The sequence below is a fragment of the Protopterus annectens genome, chromosome 14.part0 (assembly GCF_019279795.1).
Source record: "Protopterus annectens isolate FY-2018-M chromosome 14.part0, PAN1.0, whole genome shotgun sequence".
Lineage (NCBI taxonomy): Eukaryota > Metazoa > Chordata > Ceratodontiformes > Protopteridae > Protopterus > Protopterus annectens.
The window spans coordinates 194,731,258-194,754,014 of record NC_056748.1 but is presented as its reverse complement, the minus strand read 5'-3'; positions in this window follow the sequence as shown (position 1 = coordinate 194,754,014).

The following is a 22,757-nucleotide window of genomic DNA, read 5'->3' as shown; positions in this document are numbered from 1 at the left end:
ATGTGCAGTAACAGAAACCTGGTTTAAAGCTCCAGAGAGCACCCCAGCACTACCAGGCTACAACTCATACCATACATTTCGGCCACAGAACCCAGACAGAAATACAAAAGGCTGGGGCATATCCATATTCATCAAGGATACCCACACCTCCAGGTTAGTGGCACAGCACGATGCCTCAGGGATCATCCACATGCATGGGCAAAATAGCAATTCAAATTGTAGCTTGCTATAGATCACCCACCATGTCCCAGGACCCCAATTTTGCATTTCTGGAAACACTGGGAAATATAAAGTTCCTACCAAACACCCTAATATTGGGTGATTTCAGTTACCCAAACATTAACTGGGAGAACTACTCAAGTACTAACTCTCTTGCCCAACATTTCCTAACATTTATAAAAAATGCCCTGGATCAACTGGTCAACACTTCCACCAGAGGTGACAACATATTGGACCTGGTCTTCACCGACATGGGTGACCGGTGCTCCAAACCGGAGGTCAACCCCTTGCTGGTTAGATCTGACCATAAAGAAAATCACTTTGGATAGCCACATTCCACCCCCACCCCCGGATAAGGAAACCACCGTAAAAACTTTTGAAAAGCAAACTTCACGTTACTTAAGACCAAGGTGGAAAGTTTCAAAGCCCTCATGCTAAAGGATAACATTGTCCAAGCTGCAAAATCCTTTACTGAAGCATTCTATGGGCACCTACAAGAATGCATGGATTGTGCTATCCCAAGCAAAAGCAAGACTCACTCCTCCAAGAAAAGGAAACCAGTCTGGTGGACTCCTGCCATAAACAAGCTATACAACAGAAGGAGGAAACTAGTACAGAAAAGAGTAAAATCCCAAGAAGGGACGACATCCCTGAACAGTATCAACAAGAAACTATAATCCCTCATAAAATCACCCAAGGTGAGTTTTGAAAGACAAATTGCCAAGGACTCCAAAGATAACCACAAGGCATTCTTTAGCTATGGCTATGTCAAGAATCTAAGTGGCAATGCTAAGATCTGCTTGGAGTTAGTGCAGAATGGTACAAAATACTCTGAATCGACTGATATTGCCAACATCCTGGCAGACAGGTTCAGTGCAAACTTCACCCCCCCACTCACCCCCAAAGGGCCCATAACCATACCAGAAGAATGTAGAGCCCCTGAAATCACAGACACTCAGGTTAAAACAGCCCTCTCCAAAGCCAAAAACACAGCATCAATGGGACCAGACAGTGTCCCAGGCTGCGTCCTACACGAGCTCAAAGACGAACTAACCCCTCACCTAAACACACTGTTCAATCTCAGCCTCTCCACAGGCTACGTACCCATAAAGTGGTGCACAGCAATGGTTATTCTGCTCCACAAAGATGGAGCCACAACAGGCTCTGGGAACTATCACCCTATATGCCTGACTAGCTTGGTCTGCAAGGCTATGGTGTGCATCATCATAACTTATTAACAGAGACCTTGGGAACCTCCAACCACTGGATTCTACCCAGTTTGGCTTTGTTAAGGACAGATCATGCCTCCTAAACCTGGTGGACTTCTTTGAGACAGTTACCAAGGCTATAGATGGGGAAAAGGTGGTACACACAGCCTACCTAGACCTCGCAAAGGCCTTCAACACCATTCCCCATTCTGGTATTATAGACAAGCTCACCAGCCTGAACATAAACCCCTACATCACAAGATGGGTTGCCAACTGGCTCATGGACAGGACCTACATGGTAAGAGTTGTGGGAGCTAGGTCTGACAGTAAACCTGTTACAAGTGGCGTTCCCCAGGGCTCAGTCCTCGGACCCCTCCTGTTCAGAAAATACTTCTCAGAGGTACAGGCAAACACAGGAGGACTATAGCTGACAAAGTTTGCAGACAACTGCAAACTAGGGGCTATAACTGACTTTTCGACTGACACAGACATCCTCCAAAAGGTTCTGACTGAGATGGATACCTGGTGTCAAAATCATGGCCTCAAACTAAATGCCAAAAAGTGCATAGACATCCGCTTTGGAAAAAACAAAGTACCCACAAACTACACCATAGGTGGTAGTCCCCTAAATATGGAAGAGGTAATAAGGGATCTGGGGACCCAAGTAGATAGTAATCTCTTCTTTGATAATCACATTGCCTAAGTGGTTAGAAAATCCTTCTACGTGGCCCACCTTATCACAAAAGGGTTCACATCCAGATCAAAAGAGGTCATTGTGCCCCTTTACTCTTCGCTCATTTAGACCCATCATAGAGTACAACGTCCCATTATTTGGGATGTATCTTACAAGACACCTGCAACAGCTGGAAAGACCACAGAAGTACCTCACCAAGATGATTTCTGGCCTCAAACAGATGCCTTATGCAGCCCGACTGAAGAAACTCCAGCTGTACTCGGTGGCATACTGCCTACTCAGAGGTGATCTCTGCCTGACATACAAGGCCATGTCCAACCCAGAGCTGATGGGCATGCTCCACCTAAAGAAAAGCTTGTCAGCTCGAGCTACATGCTCTAGGTATCTAAACCTCACCACAATAATAAATAGGACGTGCTGGATGGATAGATTCCTGTCCCAGAGACTTCCCATGTTTTGGAACAAGATTCCAATCTACATTAGGCAAAGCTCCTCACTAACACTCTTCTAAAGATACCTTAACAAGTGGATGGGAAACAGAAAGTTTACCCCAGGGAACACGTCAGTGGCTCTGCTGGACAGAGGCACAGGGAACTAATCTAAGGGAGTGGCGAAAGCCAACACATTCTGGCTGGGCTTATGAATGCCTTCAGGCAGATAACCTAGTACCTACATATGAACCTATGAACCAGCATATAGAATTTAGCTGATGGTATTCCAAATTTTCTTTGTGTTAGTTAAGTGTGAGGTTGGAGGATTGTTACTGAAGTTTTTCTTGTCATTATAGATGGATTTCTTAGTTTTGTTGCAAAGTTCTTAATAATGTTGGAGGTGTGAGAGGAGTTTGGTTTTGGACCAGATCCTCCAAGCCTTGTCTCTTTTTTGCATTAGAAAGAGGATGGTAAGGGTGAGCTGGTGGAATATGATTTCTTTAACTCTATCAGTGCTTAAGGGGGCAAACAAGTTGAGTATGTTAAGGAATATGGAACTGAATTCTTGTACTGCATCATCTAGAGGATGGTGTCTAAGAAAGGACCAGTTAATAGCTGAGAGATGGTTTTGAGTACAGCAGAGTCAAGACTGGACAGTTTGTTACAAGCTATGAACTTATGTTGTCTAGTATAATGTGGAGAAAATTTGTGGACTTTGACTGGACAGTGGTCCCCAAGAGCATCAGGCAATGTTTCTGGGAAGTGATATTTATGGAGGTGATAGACAAGAATCCAATCAAGGAGAGAGGTAAAATTGGTTGATTTGTTAGTGTCCATAAGAGTGGTGATTAATTAGGAGAAGCCATTTAAATTAATACAGGAGCTAGGAGTATTAGAGGAGGGTGATAACCAATTAATGTTAATGTCACCTAAGACTATAGGTTTATTAGGTAAGTGTTGAGAGAGCCAAGAGAGAATATTTTCTAGTACAGGGATGTTGTCACCTGTTGGTATGTAAGACGCAGCTATGGTGATTATGTTGTCTGCATTGATGTTGCAGTTAGGAATTAGCAGTTTGGCTAGTGAGACAGATGGGATGGGGCTAGCTAGAAGGATTACTGTAAGGTGGTTGGAAAACATGATAACTCATCCGCCTTTTTTCTGGGTTCTTATCAAACTTTACGAGGTTGTATGCTGGGGGTAGGAAGTCCTTGTCAGCAATGTAGGGGTTTTAGCCAAGTTTCACAGAGAGTTATATCAGGAGCATAATGGGAGATCCTGGCATGGAATTCACTGACTTTGTTGACTATACTTCTGATATTTATGGAGTAAAGACTAAGGTGTTTTATGGGGATGGTAGGTTGAGGAGAGGAGGGTACATGGGGATGGAGTCAAGGGTAGGGGCAGTGTCAGGTTCAGGGTTGGGATGGATGTTTCCAGATAGGAGCAGGATGGTGAGAGTAGGACAAGAGTTGTGGAGGCGCAATAATATTTCATCTTACTTTTATGGAAGTTGATGAGCAAGGGGGAATTTTGATTTTAGGAAGCTGGAGTGTTACAGAAGGAGTAGATGAGGGTATCGGAAAAGAGTGTGGGAACTGTGGAATGACTACAGGATAGATAGAGGTTGGTGATGAGGTTTTAATGAATATTGTAGGAGGAGAGGTTATTTAAGAGGTAGAGGTAGATAAAAGGGACAGATACAAGTTATAGATTAGCATGGTGGAGAGTACAGATAGGTGGGGTGGGAGTAGGTCAGGCTAAAGGTGAAGAGGAAAAGTCTAGATTACTACAGGAAGATAATAGTGAGTGGCGTTGATAAGGGAGAAGAGGATCAAAAGAGCGATGGGTTTGATATGGTTCATAGGTTCATAGGTTGGTACTAGGCTTTCGGTCCTTGGGTCTATGCAAGCCTAGCCATAACAATTCCCTGGCTATTTCTTCCCATAATATTTACTTCCCTGGACCCCTGTCTAGCAGGGCAACTAACGTGATCCTTGGGGTGAATTTCCTATCTCCCATCCAATCATCAAGGTTCATTTTGAAGATGGCCAAAGAGGCACTCTGCTTGACATTTATGGCCAGTCTATTCCAGAGTCTGGGGAGTCTCTGGGTCAGGAACCTCTCCCTCCAGCATGTTTTGTTCATTGTGATGACAAGGTTTAGATCCCTGGAGCTTGTGGCTCTGAGGGATTGAGATTTCTTTGAGTGTAGCATGTCCAGCAGCTCTGGGTTTGACATGGCCTTGTATGTTAAGCAAAGATTACCTCTGAGTAGATGATATGTGACAGAGTATAGCTGGAGTTTCTTTAGATGGTCAGCATAGGGCATCTGCTTTAGCCCTGTGATTCTTTTAGTGAGGTATTTCTGCGGCCTTTCCAGTTGTTGCAGATGTCTTAAGAGGTACATACCAAATGGGGCATTGTATTCTATAATGGGTCTAATGAGGGATGAGTACAGTGGGACAATGACCTTCTTTTTTCTGGATGAAAAGCCCTTAGTGATGAGGAGTGCAACATAGAAGGATTTCTTGCCTGTTGTGGTGATGTGGTTATCAAAGGTGAGACCACTGTCCACCTGTGTCCCAAAGTCTCTTTTCACACTTTCAGTGTTTAGTGTACTGCCACCTATATGGTAATTCATGGGTACATGTTTTTTCCCAAAGGGGATAACTATACATTTTTTTGGCATTGAGCTTGAGCCCATGGCTCTGGCACCAAGCATCTGTTTCTGTAAGGCCCTTTTGTAGAATATCCACATCATTTGGAGATTCAATAATGGATCCCAGCTTGCAGTCATCTGTGAACTTTGTTAGCCAGAGTCCCTTAGTATTGGCCTGTACTTCAGAGAAGTAGATGCCAAACAAGAGCGGTCCCAGGACTGATCCCTGAGGTACTCCACTTGTCACTTGTCTGGAGCTGGATTTTAGTCAGCTTAAGTTACTTATAAGGTAGGCAGGGATAGAAGTGGAGGTTTAATTGTGTGAAGCTGATAGGATGGTAGGGGTGGAGAGGTGGGGCAGAGGGGGAATGGAAATAGGGGGTTAGGTATAAAGAAAACAAAGGTTGGGTGGGTGGTAATGGGGGTAGGGTAGGGTGGTGGACTGAGCCCGTGCTTAGGGAAGGGTGAACAGAGCAGACAGAGCCAAGAGCAGCAGATCACTAAGTTAATAAAAGAAACAGTGAGACTTTGTTCCATAAGTGTACATATGAGTGCAGCAGTACTGAGAGGGGATAGCCTAAGGGGAGCTGTCTATAGACGTTCTCAAACTGTTGTTCATTTTCAAAACTTGAAAATAACCCACTAGAGTTGCTGCTACATTTTCTCTACATATAATAAGAAAAGAAGAAGGTACTGTTCACTTTTGTTGTGACTGGCCGATTAACCAAAATATACTGTCTGTAAAATCTTGTATATAAAATCCACCTGCCAGAGCAGTCCAATGTTAAACTAAAAGCCACAACATTTGGTAGACTCTGCAACCACAAATCAAATGGAAAAAGCCCTATCCAATAAATGTTTCCAATGATTTAAGGATTTAAATAAAGTAATCCTCAGCAAGGGAGTTCATATGTGCAGTTGTGTATTGATGACATAATCAACATCAGAAGATCAATACAGTATTATATAAGCAATGTAAAGCTAAGCAACACAGACAATGAGGCCAGAGTGGAGATCATTAATAGAAGTCTTGGAGAGGGTGAACATTAAGGTGCAAAGTGATTTGCATAACAAAATATTGTACACTACAAAAACTGTGTAAGACAATATGGCCATTTAAGACATTTTCAGGATCTATAATAGACTAGATCCTTTCTTCAGACCCTCATCTTTACTTTAACCCTGGTGTTCTTCCAAATTCCCTAAGTGACCATTCCCCTATTTATATTCATAGATACTCCTACTACCATCTCAATGAACATCTTTACAGAAAATGCCGTGACCTACTAACTTCAACCCTGACTATTTCATCTCTTCTTTATTCAACATTAACTGGTTCTTTCTCAAAAAACTCCCAAGAATGATACTGTAACATCTTTCAATACTCCGTTTCTAGATGTACTAAACTCTATGGCACCTTCCAGGAAAATCAGGGTAAAATCAAAACATGCCCCCTGGCTATCTAAGCAAACACATTTTATCATGCATCAGAGGGATGCTGCTTGGAAAATCTGGGCCAGAAATAAAATTCATTACTTACTCCAACACTACAAAGAACTTAGAAACAAGTGTAAATAACTTATCAGAGACAAAAAAATTTGTTTGCCTCCTATCAAAGTAGCTACATAACAACCCCCCAAAAATTCAGATCTAGCATAAATAAAATCCTCCACCCTGGTAATCCTCCTACCCCCAACCCATTCCCTCTTAATACTGCCTCAGAGACTGCTGCTCTGTTAAACAATTACTTTATTGAAACTATACAAAACCTAATTCCAAACAGCTCTACTGCTACCTCTCTATCCCCTCATCCCAGATCTCCTTCCTTTAACACATTCTCCCTCCATCCAGTTCATACTGACTTTATCAAATCACAACTAACTAAAGTCAAGCCCTGCTCTCCTTCTGTTGACATTTTGCCATCCCCCTTCCTTAACATTGCTGCCAGTGCTATTGCTTGCCCTGTCTCTATTCTCATTAATCATTCTATCACTGAATGTATTGTTCCAGTCTTGTGGAAATCCTTTTACACAATCCCTCTGCACAAAGGAGGTTAACTCCACTGACCCATCCAACTATCATCCTATTGCTATACTATCCCCTCTTTACAAAATTATTGAAAAGTGCATTCACTCTCAACTACTGCAACACCTGCTTGATAATAACCTTCTTACTCCCACCCAACATTGCTTCAGACCTCACCATAGCAGTTCTACAGCTCTGGTCTCATTCACCCAAGCAGTATCAGAAGCCCGTGACAATAACCCTGCTAGTGTCCAGTCTTTTCCTTGACCTTTCTAAATCTTTTGATACCGTCTCTCACTCTAAACTAATTAATAAACTCTGACCTTCATCTCTCCACCCCATCTTTATACTGGTTTTCTAGCTAATTATCTAATAGAAAACAATCCATATGCTGAAAAACTGTCACCTCCCTATTCTTTCCTGTCAACACTGGTGTACCCCAAGGCTCAATGCTAAGACCTCTACTTTTCAATATTTTTACCAACAGTGTATCCTCTGCCTACACCCTCTCTACCCTCTTACAATATCCCGATGACTCCATTCTTATTATCACTGCCCATAGTATCCCTCAACTCCTTGTCCTTACCCAGGACACTTCCACATCCATTGAAAACTGACTTTTACTTCTTCCTAAAACACTGGCACCTCATAAATCCGCCCTCTCTATTACCTCCCATGACAATGCCACCATCACACCTGAACCTTATACAAAATTATTAGGTGTTATAATTGACGATGAATTAAAATTTGACATACACACCCATTATTCCATAAAAAAACACCAGAAACTTAGTCTCTTTTACCGGAATAATAAACTACTCCATTCTTCCTCTAAACCATCCTTAGTCATGTCTCTCTTATTACACAGTCTTCTATATGCCAATCCAGTTTTCACCAGCCTACAATCTTCACTTCTCACCAAACTAGATCAAACATACAATAAAGTAGCTAGAGTCGCCTCTAATCTACCTATCAAATCCCACCTCTGCCTTGCCCTTAAATCATTACAATGGACTGAATTCCCTAAGCAATTGTCTCTTTCTCAACTGCACATCACACTCAATTCTGTATAACCCCACTTCCTGTCCCTCCATCTCAAACCTCGTTACACTATAACCCCCGCCGTCAGCTTCGCACATCTGACAAAAACCATCTTGACATCTATAAGCTGTCAAAAAATAGTGGCAAATCCTTGTTTAAGTACTCTGTAGCTCACACCTGGAATTTTCTTTCACTGAAAATAAGAAGTATCCATCGTAAGCTGCAATTCAAACAAGAACTCAAGCATTACTTTCTCAATACCTGGTCCTGCCCTTGTCAAGCACCTACCTGACTTCTGACTTATTTTTTTCCCTTACTCCATTTCTAAACTCTTCAGTTTCTCTCCCTTTTTCCACCTGCTTTCTACTTTTCTTACTCTACCAACACTCCATTTTAGAATATCCAATAATCTGCTCTTGTAAATACTCCCATTCAGTACATATATCTGCTGCTATTGTATTCACTTATTTTTTTTTTTTTTGGATTTGTATATATCTGTTTTCATGTAATGTCTCCTGTCATTATTACTGCAGTAATTGAAGTCCTATGTAAAGTTGAAATTCTTAACTTTATATTTAGCTACTGCTTTTTTTTTCTTTTGGATTTTCTTGCATACCTAATTGGAGCTTTTCTCCTTGGGTCTCCACTGAAAATGGGCCATTGGACCAACCCAGTTAACAAATGACAATAAATAAATACAATTTTGAAATCTGCACTACAGATGTGGGATATATAAGCAATTCAGTAATGTGAGGCAATAATACACACAAAATACCTAACTACAATGGAGAATGTTAGATGTACACCCATACAATACCATGAAGGTAATTAAAAATGAAAAGATGTTTATCTCAAGGTGTTTTTTTTGCAGCACTGTAAGTCACATGTCAAAATATCCATGTTGTAATGTTAAAGTGAGACACTGTAGGCAAGGAGTCACAAGAAATATATTTGAAATATAACACTTATGCAGACAGATTGCAATAATAAACAGAAAGGAACACACCCATGAACTTGTATATATACCAACTCTGAAATTGTCATAACTCAGAAAAAAAGGGAATATTCCAGGACATGGCATCTCAGACTTAATATACATTAGTCTAATCTTTTAGCCATTTGATCTCCATATTTTGGGACTCACTCTAATGGTGTTCAACATTTCAAATGGTTGCCACAAAATACATTTCACAGGAAAAGACTAGGTAATATCAGGGTAAGCAAAATGAGTTTGAACTCCAGATGTTACTCAAGTATATTTTTGTCAGGATATGGTATTAGTAAGATGCTAACAACGAACTCGTTATAAAATGCATTTCAGAGATAAAACTCAGTGATAGGATAAACAAAAGACACATACCTGGGTTTGAACATCTGACATTTCACATTGATATAAACTCATGACCATGCCTAAGACACACCACAGAAGATGTTCTGAAGAGGTATGAATGCACAGACATGTAAAGTTACACATGATGCTGCGGACCATAAAATGGACACTGGAAAATGATATAATAAATGTGGGGAGTGAATGCATGATTATAGTAAGGCACAGAATTTGTCAGATGAACATTTTGCACTTTTATGGCATTATTAGCACATAATGACAGCAGTTTCCATTCTACAAATTACTTCATCTTATCTTTGAACTACTGCCTGCCTAACAGACAGTCTCTGGGCTTGTAAATTAGTTAATGATGCTAAAGAGCAGGATATTTAATACTTGTCAGAAAGTGCACATTGAATGAATGTCATCAGCATTCTTTGTGAATGAATATGGCTGTGGTTGAAAGGGAGTACAACACTTTTTTTTTTAGATAAAAACCATCCTCCTGTTTTTACAAAACATCTTTTCACCAATGCATCTTTTCACCAAGTCATTGTTGGACATCAACAAAGACTTTATACACTGACACCAGAATGGATTTGAGCCCCTGCCTGACTATCAGTCTCTTGACTTGTGTACTGGCAACTGATATAATAGAAGTAGTTATGCAACAGTTCTCTGAAAGCACATTTTCAAGGCAGTGTGACAACATTATGGTAGACAAAAAAAGAGGATTGTGAAACAGAAACCAGTAATTGGGGAACAAGAAGCCTCAACATTCTTTATTGACAAGCTGAACATCACATTGGGTGCACACTCAACTATGGAATCTGTTACCATTGACATTCTAAATGTCTGCTCATGCCTAAATTAGTATTGTTGTCCTTTGTGCATCAATGCTGTGCTGCAAAGTACAACTGTAAGCATATCAGGTCTATATTAAATTATTGAACGTTGAATTCACCGAACGGATTTCAATCAAAAATACTGATAAGCAAATTCTGAATATTGCGATCTCAGTACAGTGAAGATCAGAAACTTTGCCCTTTCCTTACTGTAGTGCGATCTCGGAGTTGGTATATATAATTAGGTGGTGGTGTGGGGAGCACAGCCACCCACAAGAGCAAATTCGCTGAACAGTATTTTCAATGGAAATACCATTCAGTGAATTCAACTTTCGATTATTTAACATAGACCCTGCATATTTATGCAGCAAGTGTAATTTGCAATGGTTTTTGCCATAGGATGAGAAATAATACTTACCATGCCTCAACTTTGCATAGTGAATAGTGATTCTGCTCTCTGCCAACAGTCGCACAATCTTCTTCTTCTTCTTCTTCTTTCGGCTTTTCCCGGTTAGGGGTCGCCACAGCGGATCACCTTGTCCGCACATTGAATGGCAGTGGAGTTTTACGGTGTCGAGTTGCCAGCCCGGCACCCAACCTTCCACAGAAGGCACACTCACACGCACACCTAGGGCCAATTTAGAGTGACCAATCCACCTGCAGCATGTCTTTGGGATGTGGGAGGAAACCGGAGCACCCGGAGGAAACCCATCCGACCACAGGGAGGACATGCAGACTCCGCACAGAAGGCACCCCAGCCGAGGATCGAACCGGAGAACCGCTTGCTGTGAGGCGGCAATGCTAACCACTGCACCACCGTGGCCGCCCTTGCCAACAGTCGCACAATGAAAAATACAAAAAGTAAATTATGAAATTGACTAATCTTGCAAGGTAGCACAGTACTTAGGGGAGGGTAGCCCTGCACCTCTCAAATACCAGTAAATTATCTCACATCACATCTGATCACTAAGCTATTCTTGCATGTCATCAATTGTTTTGTACACAATAAGACACACTGAATTCAACTGGCTGCTTGTCTAACTCACAGTCTATTGACTTATGTACTAATGCACAGAAGAACTCATGCAACAGTGGTAAGAAAGTACACCTTTAAGATGATGCCATAACCTGTGTGTGTGTGTGTGTGTGTGTGTGTGTGTGTGTGTGTGTGTGTGTGTGTGTGTGTGTGTGTGTGTGTGTGTGTTTGTGTGTGTGTGCATGTGTGTGTGTCTGCGTGTGTGTGTGTGTGTGTGTGTGTGTGTGTGTGTGTGTGTGTGTGTGTGTGTGTGTCTGCGTGTCTGCATGTGTGCGTGTGTGCATGTGTGCATGTGTGCGTGTGTGTGTGTGTGTGTGTGTGTGTGTGTGTGTGTGTGTGTGTGTGTGAATGAATATGGCCTTACTTAATTCATACCCATCAACGGAGTTCTGGAAGTTTCCCCTGTTACTTCCAATGGGTAGAGCTTCAGCTTTCTGACAGAATTAAATTAGGTCCTCTCATTTCAAACAAATGGTCATATGTCTGGAAACATAGGAGTTACTAAAGAAGTGTCAATGGCAAACTCTTTAGCACAAACTACTTTTATAATGGGACTTTTCTTTAGTTTCTAGGTCTTACTGGACTTAAGTCACAGTAAACACAAGAACCAGGGCCAGCCTTAAGCCAGTTGGACCAATTTTCCACAATAGGGCCCCACTCCCTTATTGGGCCCAAACTAGGCAATAACATGGTTATTATGCTTGACATAACCCAGAGATTTACCTAATTGGTACTACAGCAAAGTCCAAGGCATTTTCCTGCTGGAAGTCTTGCTGCAACAGTAATTATAACTCTAATTAGTGGAGTGGACAACACTGCTTGTCAGGCACTGCACCACTGCCTAGTCCATTATTATTAGTAACCACAGCTTCATGTCTCTTGTATGGCCCACACTCCCATAATGGTCAGTTCCTGTTCCTCAACAGGGTTTCCAACTGAAAGTAGGTCAGATTATTCATCCATTTTTTTGTCTCAGAAGATAGAACCAAGTTTAATTTGAAGACTGATAGAGAATACATTTTCTATTGCTACTCATGCTGACATGGGGATTAATAATGTTTGCTAGTGAATACAGTGTGGAATAGTCGGTCTCAGACAGAATGAAAACAAACAGTAGTAAGCAGAAAAAAGTAATAGTTTCTGTGATGTGAGGTAACTTTTGATTGCTGAGACTTGTGACAGAATGTTATCAATTTGGCAGCATGACAGACTAAGGTTTGCTGCAGTCACAGACAGGAACAAAATAATCCCAAAGAAGTGGAGTCTGAGGTGTGCATGCAGTGAATGGTGAGGGGTAGAAATGGACTGAAAAATGTTTCACTTGTCTGAAAGTTGGCAAATAATGACTGAGACATAAATGTCCTACAACAGTATTACAGTTTCAGAGTCACATATAAAATGTGGGGGGCTGGGTCCAGAAACTAAAAGCTAACAAATGGCTGAACTGGACTGGGAAGCAGTTTTGTCAGGAAGTATATTATAGAAAGCAGAACAAATGTGTATGTGCTTTGTATGTTCTCCCTGTGTCCATGTGGGTTTCCTTTAGGCATTCTAATTTCCTTTTACCTGACAAAGCCTGATGCTTAATAACCAATATAAATGACCCCTGCATGTAATCCTTATTGTTGCCCTTGAAACCTGGGATCTGCATATAATAATCCACTTACTCAGTTTAACAAATTATTTAATAAATAAAGATAAACTTTCATAAATAGATGTGACTAGCGTGGTTTGTGAGCAATGTCATTTTAAGCAGAGGTCTGCGATTCTCGCTATTTTTTAGATTACAAACAGTTTTATGTGGTTTTGTAGAAATGCATTGACTGTAACAAGGTATGAAAATTAACTGGGTAAGGAAATCAGAATGTATTATGGATACTGCAAATTGATTATGTTCTTTATGGTCCCTCAGTCTTCCGACAACCATTAAATGCAGCCCCATTAACTGAACATATGAGGACACTGGTTATGGCAGATGAATGATGGATTTGTGATGAATCAGATTTTATCATGTTTCATGTTTCTGAATAAGCATGCTTGTTGTTGTCTACAGCACCTCAGTCAGTCAGTAAATTAGGCCAAAAAGTGACTGCACACTGTCATAATATCAAACAGTATAATGCTTCTTTGGAGAAAATTATATAATAAGGACAAAGCACGTGCAGAATGTACAATTGATGGGCATGGAATATGAAGGAATGTATAATATGGAATATGAAGGAATGTATAATATGGAATATGAAGGAATGTATAATATGGAATATGAAGGAATTGTAGGGCATGAGTCAAATTACGGGAAGAAGGTTAAAGAAGGAGATGGATACGAAAGAAAAAATGTAAAAAAAAAAAAAAGTACAGGTGAAGGGGAGAAGGCAGCTACTTCATCCTCAGGTTAAAGAGTTTAATGCAGAGCTACAGCAGTGTGGGTTTATGTTTACAGGAAAGCCAGAGTTTGTGCACCTTATGAAGCACCGTAGAGTCAGAGGGCCTCAGTGGCCCATCAAATAGGCTTCATAGAGTGTACCTGAGTATGCAGATATTACAGAAGATGTTGGATCAGGGGCTTATCCAGGAGTCCAATGGTTCAGTTTACTTCTCTTTTAATATGTCTTATAACAAAATTTAAGCTAATAAATAAGCATGTTGTTTTAATTTTAATACACAGTAACAGCATATATTCTGGTATCTTATCTGAAACAGTCTTAAGTTCAAGAGACCAGTATGTGGAGGAAAGGATAGGGTGGTAGTTCGGGGAGCAACTGAGTAACCTGCCAAAATGGTCCAGATTGGGACCCACAGTTGAGCGATGTTTGAAATTTTGAAAATATAATAAAACAATAAAAATTAAAAACTATACTTAACTAAACACTGTAGGCAGGGGGGCAAGCCCCCATGCACCCCTGCAAACGCCCACACACCTGCTACTTAAATATTCTTACTCTGAGACTGCACTGCATTGAAGTAAAGGGAAAACATTCCCTACGGTGATTTCCATGTTACGCGTGCGACGTTTCAACCAATCGAGTTTGCTCAATACGTGTTCGCCATTTACAATTTTTGATTACGCGATAGGAACCCGCCAGGGATACCATGGACAATAGTGGCTGTTGCAGTTAAAGTAATCACTGTCCACTCATGCTGTATCAATATTGTTTTTTTTTGTTCTGGTATCAAAGCTAAGCTTATTTTTGTAATGGTTAGCATATCATTAGCATGGCAAAATGCTTTTTCTTCAGTTTTTGCCATAGGACATGAATTGTCACTTTTAATTTCCTGTGCATGAATGATGATGCTGTTCAATGCCAAAGATCACACAATGGTAACACAGAAAGAGTCATTTGTTTTACTGTTAAAACTCATGTTCATGTGTGTCAAGGGATATGTCTGATACTTCAAATTTAACACCATGGTAGGGAACAATATATATGAGTCTAATAGTGATGTAAAGCACACTTTAGTACATGCATATGTACATAGTGATGCAAAGCACACTTTATTACATACATATGTGCATAGTGATGTAAAGCACACTTTATTACATACATATGTGCATAGTGATGTAAAGCACACTTTAGTACATACATATGGGCATAGCGATGTAAAGCACACTTTAGTACATACATATGTGCATAGTTATGTAAAGCACACTTTAGTACATGCATATGTACATAGTGATGCAAAGCACACTTTAGTACATGCATATGTACATAGTGATGAAAAGCACACTTTATTACATACCATACATTCGTGCATAGTGATTTAAAGCACACTTTAGTACATATATATGTGTATAGTGATGTAAAGCACACTTTAGTACATACAAATGTGTATAGTGATGTAAAGCACATTTTAGTACATACATATGTGCATAGTGATGTAAAGCACACTTTAGTACATACATATGTGCATAGTGATGTAAAGCAAACTTTAGTACATACATATGTGCATAGTGATGTAAAGCACACTTTAGTACATACACATGTGCATAGTGATGTAAAGAACACTTTAGTGCATACACATGTGCATAGTGATGAAAAGCACACTTTATTACATACCATACATTCGTGCATAGTGATGTAAAGCACACTTTAGTACATATATATGTGTATAGTGATGTAAAGAACACTTACGTACATACATATGTACATACAAGTATTTCAGGCTTGGACAATATTGTCCTAGCCTGCCAATATACCAAAACAATCATTCCCATAATAAGTGTCCAAGTGTTTTTTTTTAAATATCTAAACTAATGCTTGTTTCCATATAGCTTGGTAGGACATTCTGTGCATCAGCTACTCTCTCTCTTTCAGTGAACCGAATAGTACACCTCTCATTCCTAGAGAATCTTCTACATAGGTTGTCTGATGATTCTCTACTACCTTTTCATAACCCAAACATTCTTAGATAGAGTTGCCACTAAATGCTCTATATACTTGACTAAGATCACCTCTTTGATAGCTATATGAGATACTGTACAAGCTCAGATATTTTAATCTTTCATAATAACTTAAATTTTTGCATCCAATGATGCCCTTGGTATATTTCCTCCGTACTCTTTCCAATTTTCTTATAAGGTTACAGTACTGCTATTGATGCTATTGCATACTCTAGTTTGGGTCTAATTTAACTTACAAACCATGATTTCATCATTTTTCATTTCCTAGTCCTTATAAATATGTTATATGGTCTATAGTTTTATAACTGCCATTAACCAGTTGGCTGATATGATTAACAAAACTCAAAGCAGGATCTACCTGTATAACCAGGTCCTTAAATGAAATCACAGTTTCAGTCATTGCGTACTGTATTAACTATTACTCTTCAATCTATATCTCCCAAATCTCATATGTTGTGTTTTTATGTATTTATTAACATATCATTATTCTTTGTCCAAATGGTCAATTTAGTCAAGTCCTTTTGCAGATATGCCCTGTATGCAACAGACATAATCAGTTAACCCATTTTCACATAGTCTGCATAGAATGTGGAACATATCAGCTGAAAATGATAATGCTGAAAGATACACCCTAAGCAAGTATAGTCCTAGGACAGAGTGTGGGAGACCTTGACTGTAACCATACCTTTCAACCTCTTAGGGCAAGATATCTGGACAAAGCAAAATCCAAGAAATGTTCTGTGCCTCGCTAAAGTCCAACCAAGCAAAACAGTAGAGGGAAATCAAGAAACACGGCTGGACACTGCTGTAGCTTTTAAAACTTCCGAATTTATTAAAACACCAAAAAGCAAAATACTATATGAGCGCTTTCGGGCATCAGTCCTTCATCAGATAAAGCATCACACACAGTCAGGATATTTAAAAAACACATTAGCCAATAGAAAGCTAGTAAAAAAAACGCCTATTTCTAAGGGCGGGTTTCATGGGAACAACATCATTAAGTCCTGGGCTCCTATGTGCCATTAATTCTATAATCCATTTTGATTCAGCTAACTCAGTTAGTTGTTTGATGTCACCCCCTCTATTACATAATTTCACATTAACAATGGCCCTAAACTTAAAACTATGTGTGGGATTCTCATCTAAATTTCTAAACAGGGCATTGTCTGAATCCCTGTTCCTAATGGAAGAGAGATGCTGTAGGATCCTCACCTTAAACATACAATTAGTCTTGCCTACATAAAAACATGGACAAGACAAACACTCCACCAAATAGACAAGATCGGTGGTCCTACATGTAGCCCTGGCCTTCAGGTCAAACAACCTACCTGTAATCGGATGTTTAAATATTGTCCCACTATTAATATGACTGCAAGCCTTACAGATCCCACATGGTACAGTACCCATGGTTACTATGGCATTTCTTCTGGTGGTAATTATCTTTTCTTTACATAAAAGGTCCTTCAGATTCTTATTCCTCTTATATCTGAAGTGTGGTCTATCACCTACTATATCCCTCAAGTTTGTATCACTAGTTAAAATATTCCAGTTTCTGTGGATGACATCACAAACATCCTTAATGTTACTACCATAGGTCAACATTAACCTTGGGTCCCCCTGCGTGGTCCTATCGCGTCCCATGGGACCTGATGGTGTCCCCGGCTGTGTGCTCCACAAACTCAATGAGGAATTAAACCCACAGCTAGGACAGCTGTTTAATCAAAGTCTTACCTCTGGATACGCACTCCAGGGGTGGCGCACTGCAACTGTGGTCCCACTTCACAAAGGCGGTGCCTCCACCGACCCTGGAAATTACCGGCCCATTAGCTTGACAAGCCTTATCTGCAAAGCCATGGAGAGGATCATAATGGACCTCATAAATAAAGACATAGGGAATTTGCAGACTTTGGATCCAACCCAGTTTGGCTTTGTCAAAGGCAGATCATGCCTTTTAAACTTGGTTGACTTTTTGAAACAGTCACCAAAGCCATTGATGAGGGAAAGGCAGTCCATACAGCCTACCTCGATCTGGCTAAGGCCTTCGATACAATACCCCACTCGGGTATCATTGAAAAACTCATCAGCTTAAATGTTAACCCATACATCACAAGATGGGTTGCAAACTGGCTGAGTGACAGAACCCACAGGGTCAGAGTTGCTGGCGCCATGTCAGACTCAAAGCCTGTCACAAGTGGTGTCCCACAGGGCTCAGTCCTGGGCCCACTCTTGTTTGGCATCTACTTTTCTGAAGTACAAGCAAATACAGAAGGGTTATGGCTGACAAAGTTTGCAGATGACTGCAAACTGGGCCATAGTAGAAAACACATCTGACACAGATATCCTTCAGAAGGGTCTCACAGAAACGGATAACTGGTGCCAGAGCCACGGCCTAAAGTTAAATGCCAAAAAATGCATAGTCATACCCTTCGGGAAAAACAAGGTTACCCCTAGCTACCAAATAGGTGGCAATCCACTGAGCACAGAAGAAGTTATCAGGGACCTGGGGACCCAGGTTGATAGTAGTCTGTCATTCGACACCCATGTAGCTAAAGTAGTTAGGAAGACCTTCTACATTGCCCACCTTATCATGAAGGGATTCTCATCTAGATCAAGGGAGGTCATAGTCTCCCTTTACTCATCACTCATCAGACCAATGATTGAGTACAACGCCCCATTCGGAATGTATCTGACCCGACACTTGCAGCAGCTGGAGAGGCCACAAATGTTCCTCACCAAAAGGATAAAGGGTCTCAAAAATCTGTCCTATGCTGCCCGACTGAAAGAACTCCAGCTCTATTCAGTCGCTTACCGCTTGCTCAGAGGTGACCTTTGCCTAACATACAAGGCCATGTCAAACCCAGATTTGATGAATATGCTTCACCTCAAAAAATCTAGATCCATCAGAGCCACAAGAGCAGGAGACTTAAACCTCGACACGGCTATTAATAGGACGTGCTGGAGGGATAGATTCATCACCCAAAGACTCCCTATGCTGTGGAACAAAATCCCGGTACATGTGAGGCAGAGCACCTCGCTGGCCTTGTTCAAGAGAAATCTTGACCAATGGATGGGAGATCGCAGATATACCCCAGGGATTACCTCAGTGTCACTGCTTGACAGAGGCACAGCAAAATAATGGGTACAGTTCCCCATACTTAAGGGGTGGCGTAAGCCACAAAACGATGGGCTAGGCTTGCAAATGCCCTCAGGCAGATAGCCTAGTATGAACCTATGAACCTATGTGCTCCGGCCTCATTCAACCATGGTTTGTATTTATTCCTCCTGTAGCCTTTACTACTATCCACCACCTTATCAACCAAACCCCCATCATAGCCCCTAGCTCGGAAGCAATCTTTCAACTTGACCACTTTGTCCTCAAATTGTACATCCTCTTTACTAATCCTTGAGACCCTGCTGATCTGTCCCTGTACAATATTGGGGAAAGTATAGCGGGGGTGCATGCTATCAAAAGATAGCATAATGTTTTTCCAACAGTCCTTTCTATATAGACAGGATGAGAATCCCTCAGCTGTCTGCAAAACTCTCACATCCAAAAAATCTATTTCAGAAAATCAACTGTTGACCGTGAATCTCAAAAATGAAGTGGTGGAATGTAGATAGGTCACAAAAGTTTCTAAGGTATTGCTATCCCCGCTCCATAGAATAAAAATATCATCTACAAAACGCATGTACATCTTTATGTAACCCTTCCATATCTGGTTGCTCAGTTCAGTGTTTCTCTCCCAATAGGAAAGAACAAGATTAGCATAAGTATTAGCACAGGGGGTGCCCATGGCTATCCCCTGTGCCTGTCTATATGCCTGCTGCACACCCATGAAAACATTGTTTTCCAAAACCAGTGTGAGCATTTTCCTAATAAGTTCTATCCTCACTGGAGTAGCACCTAGATCTTGCAGGAGTTCACCTACTGCTTGTATACCATAGTCATTACTAATGACAGTGAACAAGCTCTGTACATCCATTGTCACCATTAAGAGTCTATCTTCAGAATGAGCCCAATCGATCTCTCCCAAAGTCTTTAAAAAATGGCCTGTATCTAGTAAAACATTCTCCAACCTTATAATATAAGGTCTGAGCTCTGTTTCCAACCAAATGGAGATGTTTTCAATGACCCAACCTCTGCCAGACACAATAGGTCTGAGAGGTGGGTCCAATAAAGATTTATGTATTTTGGGCAGAGCTTTAAAAACAGGTGTAACAGGTTTTTCTATCCACAGAAACTGAAACAGGTCATTATCTATTTTCAAGTTATTCAATAAGAACCGTAAACAATTATGCACCCTGTCTATGACCTCTTTCACTCCTAGGGGATTAATCAAAATGTAGGTGCAATTATCCGATAATAAATCCATCAATTTATGATTATACCAAGTGGTGTCTAGCACCACTACAGCTCCCCCCTTATCAGCCATTTTAATAGTTAGATCAACATTTTTACTAAGATCAAAAAGTGCTCTTCTCTGTGTACATGTTAGATTATAGTACTTGCTGTATTCACCCTCTTGAAAATATTTTATCAAATCCTGTTCACAACCATTGATAAAAAGGTTCATTGCAGGGGAGAACGATGGAACAAAACAGCTTGGTTGCTTCAAACCAAAATTACTCAAATTATTACCACCAAAAATCTGTTTCAAAGCTATATTACGACAAATAAACCATCAGATCCATCACTATCTCGTTATACACACAAGCCTTGCTAGGCACAAACGTTAATCCTTTATTTAAAACAAAAATTTCATCTTCAGATAACCTGTAAGATGAAAGATTAAAAACAATACCAGTGTCCAGAGTATGAGTCAGTCCAACGTCTTCCTCCTTTTGTTCATTTCCCTGTCCTCGCTTTGGGATCGTTTCCAAGCTCCTTTCTATTTGACTGGAGCTGGCAACATGTCCAAAAAACGTAACTGACCCTGCATGTTCTTGGGTCTGGCTCCTGTCCTGAAGCCTCCTGAAGCCTCCTGAATCTGGACATCTGGACAAAGCCTAACATAATGGATGGACAAAGGCACAAAACTAGGGACCGATTTTAAATATTGCTGTAATAAACTTAGAAAGTTGTTAAAATAAGAGGATTTGTGTTAACATGTATTTTCTGAAGGATATGAAATCTGAAACTCAAATGTATGTCATTATTTACTGACTTTAGTGCTCAGATCATCCCAGAGATTTGCCAGAAAACCACAAATTTTATAAGCAAAACAAAAATATGAAGTAAAAATCTGGACAGTTGAAAGCTATGACTGTAATCTAGAATTTCACCTGATACCTGCCAAGTCCTATTTTTAAGCTGTGCAGATATCAATCATGTCAGGATTACATCAGTACCTAGTAGTTCTAATTTACTGATATCGTCTTTAAAGTATGACACTATCAAAGGCTGAAGTCTATACAAACCACATCACAGCACATTTTTTTCATTATATTATTATGGAATGTGAAGTTATGGGTGATTATAGAATGATTTTTTACATATGCATGCTGATACATGGTTACAAGTCTCAACCTTTCCAATTCTGACAATTATATAGCCACAATAACCTCCCCCACTATTTTTTCAAACAGAGTAAACTTGTAATCCATATGGCTCTGTGTTTGTCCTACTTCCCTTTCCATTAAAGATGGGTTTAACAAGTGCATCTCTTTAATCTATACAGATCTCCCAATACTTAAGTGACACAGTAAGTAACAGATATAATGGTATTGTAAGTTCATGATGATCCCCGGGATTCATGAACCTTGCGCCAGGCGCACGCATAGCGTAGGCGTCACAACACCAAAAATGTCTGCAGAGCGATTCAGGTACGATCCAATTCCACGTGCACTACCGGCGTGCGCTGGATCTGCGCCGCCCCCGGCGTAGGTATGCTAAACACCCCATGTGCGGTGTTGCACCATGCAAATGAAGGCATATAGCGATCCACGAAGTGGCGCAGGCGTAGCATAAGGCCACGGCAATGTAAACCAAAAAAAAAACGGTTTACATTTTCCCAAACATAACATAGGAGTAACGGAAGACTGTCAGCCTCAGGTATCACACTGTTACCATATGCCAATGGCGAAATACACAGAGAATGTCAAAAGAAGACATGCACAACATGTAAATAATAACATAAATGGTATGTCCACAGAAACTCACAGCAGAACCCCAGGACATGTTTGCGGAAGGTGCAAAACAATGAAATAATATGACAATGTTATAAAACAGCAGCGTAATACACAGCAGCTTCACAGCCATAATACACCATGGTATGCATGGAAAGCCATAACCACGGTGCAAGGGTTGCCAAGGACTCGCGGCAGTGTTTGGCGTGGTAACTATGAATTAGTAGTCAATGCCATGCAAATGAGGCAGATAATACTGAATCGCAAAACCCCTGCCGGCGTAAGGCTGTACCAAACGGCGCAGCGGTAATACACCGAGGAGTGGCTCAGAGGGAATACATGTCACCTGCAGAGGGGTGTGCCACTGTAGGAGGAAGCACATTGGAGCTCAGCAAACCTGGGCTGTACATTGCACATCACAGCTGCAGGACCGGCGTGTGGGGAAATAGTTGAGCTGAGAGCACACAATGCGCGCAGAGGTGCATGTGCACGAGGATGACTACATTCCCTTAACCCAGTCATGTGACGCTCACCCTGCAAACAACATCGGAAACATTAAGGTGATGTTGAGAATATGAGGAAATGCGGAAGAAGTGTAATTGGACTAATAATGAGCAATCAACACTAATCAACCCACGAAGGCCAATCAGCGGCAGCTGACAACTCTGCATGCAGAAACCTGCAAAACGGGATAGGGGAGGCATATGAATGCAAAGAAAGGAGGGGAGGTAGCAGATTGCAAAGA